Source organism: Sander vitreus, chromosome 7, assembly GCF_031162955.1.
Source record: "Sander vitreus isolate 19-12246 chromosome 7, sanVit1, whole genome shotgun sequence".
Taxonomy (NCBI): Eukaryota; Metazoa; Chordata; class Actinopteri; order Perciformes; family Percidae; genus Sander; species Sander vitreus.
Window position 1 is genome coordinate 542,541 of NC_135861.1, and position 5,000 is coordinate 547,540.

At 44.5% G+C, this 5,000-nt stretch overlaps 1 protein-coding gene across 1 annotated transcript in view; it reads right to left on the bottom strand.

The window, feature by feature from the left end:
* Positions 1-5,000, bottom strand: part of otud5a (OTU deubiquitinase 5a) — a 50,340-nt gene that overhangs the window by 43,442 nt on the left and 1,898 nt on the right. The window lies entirely within an intron of this gene.

A 5,000-nucleotide genomic window follows, 5' to 3' on the forward strand; every position in this document is an offset into this window, starting at 1 on the left:
CCCTCCACCTAGTCCTGGGTCTTCCCCGAGACCTCCTCCAAGCTGGACGTCCCTCCACCTAGTCCTGGGTCTTCCCCGAGGCCTCCTCCCAGCTGGACGTGCCTGGAACATCTCCCTAGGGAGGCGCCCAGGACCTTCTTGTTTATACCTCTTTATTTTCTGAAATCTCTTGAGTGTTCTGTAAGCTGCTGGATATCTAATGTCCTTGCGGGAGTCATCCCAAAAGGATCAATAAAGAGAAGTCCAAGTCTAAAGGGTTTAGGTGCGACGCAACGAGAAGCTAACCCGACTCTGCCAGATCTGACCTAGACACGTTTTGAGACAGCGGTAGCCCCAATTCTGTTAGCCGCTCACTAATGCTTTATACTCTTGGATCCTTCTTTTGGAATATGGACCGGGAACCTGAAATGGTGCCTTTTATTCGTAATTTGTCGTAGGGCTGGGCAATATTTCAATATTATATCGATATCGTGATACGAGACCAGATATCGTCTTAGATTTTGAAGAATTGTAATATCGTTACGTGGTAAGTTTAGTCTTTTCCTGGTTTGAAGGCTGCATTACAGTAACGTGATGTCATTCTCTGAACTGACCAGACTGTTGTAGCTGTTCTATTATTTGCCTTTACCCACTTTATTACCGTATTTTCCGGACTATAAGTCGCACTTTTTTTTCATACTTTGGCTGGTCCTGCGACTTATAGTCAGGTGCGACTTATATATCAAAATATATATAATGTAACATGTTTTAAATGTTATTTCATGCTGAAAACATTACCGTCTACAGCCGCGAGAGGCGCTCTAGGCTTGTGACGACTATATGCTGCTCCTAAAGACAACTGAGAAAGAAAAGAAGCTGCAGGAGACTGCAGGTAGTAAAACACGCAGCCGGAAACGGTCATCGAGCAGCAGAAGGAGAGTTTGGAGTGAGAGAGAAACTTGTGAGGGACTGGAGAAAAGGTTAGTCTTACTGCAATGAAGAAAACAAAGAAAGCTAGTCGCGCTGAAATCCAGATGGCCAGAGCTGGAGGAAGGAGTCCACAGATGGGTGCTGGAACAATGTGCTGCTGGGAGAGGCTTGTCAACAGAGCAGCTACGTTACGTTAACGTAGAGACACCTACCGTATTCAGCCCCTTGTTCTGGGGGGCTGTTGGGTAGTTTAATAACTGTTAATGTGTTACGTTAACGTAGAGGACACCCTACCGATTCAGCCCCTTGTTCTGGGGGGCTGTTGGGTAGTTTAATAACTGTTAATGTGTTACGTTAACGTAGAGGACACCTACCGTATTCAGCCCCTTGTTCTGGGGGCTGTTGGGTAGTTTAATAACTGTTAATGTGTTACGTTAACATAGAGGACACCTACCGTATTCAGCCCCTTGTTCTGGGGGCTGTTGGGTAGTTTAATAACTCTCCTTTCCAGATTAAATGTCTGTTCTTGGTCTTGGATTTTGTGAAATAAATGTCTAAATAAATGCGACTTATAGTCCAGTGCGACTTATATATGTTTTTTTCCTCTTCATGACGCATTTGTTGACTGATGCGACTTATAGTCCAGAAAATACGCTACTCATTATATCCACATTATGATGGTTGTTTATCTAACATCTAAATGTGGAAGATGTTTGTGAAAGCACCAATTGTCAACCTTACAATATCGTTGCAATATCGACATCGAGGTATTTGGTAAAAAATATCGTGATATTTGATTTTCTCCATATCGCCAAGCCCTAATTTGTCGTAACACAAACGAGAAAGATCCTTTACAGACATGTTGCTTGCTGAGCTAACGAGCTACGCTTTGGCAGCAGGGGTAGCCTGGCTTGTGGTTGTATTTTCGTCGTCGCTCTGTTAGTACGACCTCTGTTGGTGATGGACGGCCAAATCAACCAATCAGATCAACGTATGTATAGTATGACGTACTAACAGAGCGACGACGAAAATACAAACACAAGCCAGGCTACCCCTGCTGCCAAAGCATAGCTCGTTTATCAGATGGTTTATCCAATCAGCTAACCAGGATTTTCGCCCCTTCCCAAAAGTATTCCAACGGAAAGTTCCCAGATGGATATGCCGAGCATATGAGCATATGAGAAGCAGTAGGGCTGGGTTTAAAATAACCAGTTCTCCTCTGAAAACCCGATCTTTGTCTGAGCGATCTGATATTGAGTCATGCAATCCAGAAATGCAGCTTTTAATATCCGCCTTCTCACCACGGATGGATAAGTAAAAAAAAGTACTTTTTTGGGGGGCTCAGTTCCTAATGTTAACATTAACCTGCTGCATTGTGAAAAATATCTGAGGGGTTGCTAATTTACAGCAGACGTTTTCTGAGAATCTCTTTTACATCCGAGCAGTGTAACTGAAACATACTAACCCAAAATATAATAGTCTCATACCAGCGTCCTAAAATCTCATATTTTATGTTTTTAAGGGCTCTTTGATCCATCCATCCATCCATCCATCCATCTTCATCCACTTATCCGGGGTCGGGTCGCGGGGGTAGCAGCTCCAGCAGGGGACCCCAAACTTCCCTTTCCCGGGCCACATTAACCAGCTCCGACTGGGGGATCCCGAGGCGTTCCCAGGCCAGGTTAGAGATATAATCCCTCCACCTAGTCCTGGGTCTCCCCCGAGACCTCCTCCCTCTTTGATGTTTTATGTAAAGCACGTTGAACTGCTCTGTTGCTGTAATGTGCTGCACAAATAAAGCTGCCTTGCCTAAATATTTTGTGTTTCTATGATAACGCCGATGGCAACTACATCATATCTGTTTCCAGCGAAACAGAACGAAGACAGTAAATCCATGTTATGTTCTTCTTTACAGAGTAAAAACATGTCAGACTGACTGACTGACATGTGATGTTCATTCTTCTTAGAAAACTATCATGTTTTTGGAACTAGGGCAGCCCGATATGACCTGAAATCAAAAAGATGAATCGCACATTTTACCTCGATAACAATAATTAAATAAAGTAAATCATCTTTTCTTTTTTTAGGATCATTTTTTGGGGCATTTTTAGGCCTTATTTTCACAGGACAGGTGAAGACATGAAAGGGGAGAGAGGGGGGGTGACATGCAGCAAAGGGCCGCTGGTCGGAGTCGAACCAGCGGCCGCTGGTCGGAGTCGAACCAGCGGCCGCTGCGTCGAGGAGCAAACCTCTACATAAGTGCACCCGCTCTACCAACTGAGCTAACCTGGCCACTAAATCATCTTTTCTGAAGCCAAAATGTTTCCAGGCGACGGCGTAAGTTGCTCAGTTGCCCGGGACTCCTTCGTTTGAGTCATCCTCCGTTATGCTTTCCACGCAGCTGACTGGTCCGGGCCAAGTCACGTGACCACACACACGGTCGAATGTTTTTAAGGAGAAAGTCGGCCTATCTGCAGGAATAAATGTTGATAACAGCTTCAGGATGTCGATAAATCTGCGATTAATTGTCCAGCCCTATTTGGAAACGTCCCGTTCTATATTCTCTCTAGAAAGTGTGTTATTCTACTTTTGTGTTTGTTGAAGAGGAAATGAAAATCCCAAAACTCAATACTATCGAATCACAACACTTCGAAAAATCACACTGAATGAAAATCGCAACACAAATCCAATCGAGAGTCACGTATCGTGAGAGAATGGAATCGGGACAAAAAGCACATCTCAGCCCCAAAATACGAGAGATATAACGGAATATCAGAAAGGATTTTAGGCTGTTACAACTCCCCCGAAAATCTAAACTGACCTGTGCAATCCCCCCCCCACCCCCATAAGACATTTGCACCATAATACCATGGAGATCTCAGTGGCCCGGGTTGGCTCAGTGGGTAGAGCAGACGCACATACTGAGAGGTTAACGCCTCGACGCAGAGGTCCAGGGTTTGAATCCGACTTGTGACGATTTCCTGCATGTCTTCCCTTCTCTCTCTCCCCTTTCTCACCTAGCTGTCCTGTCAAATTAAAGGCAGGAAAAGCCCCAAAATAAGAGATCTCAACTCCACCCCCAACGTTGGAAATGATTTCCTTTCATTTGTTTTAAATCCAACAAGCAGTTTGTTGTATTTTAGCAAAAAACTGAAAGCAGCAGAAACTGAGAACGCTTTAATATCTGTTTATTTATCGCGAGTTGTATCGTTAGCGCGATATTCAACAACATTATCGCATGTTTTCCTCATATCGTGCAGCCCTAGTTTAGTTACCCCTAGTTTTAGGGGTTTGTTTGTATGTCTCTCTGTCTGTCTTTAAATCCTCCTTCATGGTGTAAATTATTAATTATATATTTTCAACCCAGTCTCACGGCAGTTCGTGAAATGGTCACGTTATTTAATGTATTGATTTGTCTTCACGGGGACGTTTTTCTCGTTTTTTTTCATGGTGGCCAGCACGAAAATGTAAAGTAATGTCTTTCAATGGGAAGCATATGTCGTGATCACAGCACGAATACGGTAGGGAGTAGTATGAAAAGCCGAAAATCCGCGTAGGGAGGTTGGTCGGGGGGGGGTGGATGGGTCAAACAACACAGGACTTTCACCCCGGAGACCGGGGATCGCGTGTGGCGTTTTGTTTCCCCGTTGTTGTCTTCCTAATCACAACCGTCCCGTTATTGTCGCGCGTCCCCAGCGGCCGTCTCCCGGCGTGTGAGGCGTCCTTTCCCCGTTGCAGCGTGTCCCCCAGAGACCGCGCATCGTGTCCCGGGGTGTGACGTGTGCTTTCCCCGTTCATCTTTTCCTAAACCCAACCTCCATAGAGATGGTTCCCATTTCGTGCTGGCCACCACGGAAAAAAAAACGAGATAAACGGGTTGTTGTACATGAACCAATAGATTAAAAATAACGTGACAATTACACAAACTGCCGTGAGGCCGTGTTGATATTTTAATTATTACTTCAAACCTCTAACACTGACTGTTGATTTGTGTCTATCCTGCTGTCTACACTATTCCCTTATAATGCCCATATTTAATGCTGTCTTTATTATCCTTGCACTGCTATAGTTTTTATATTACTATGTCTACA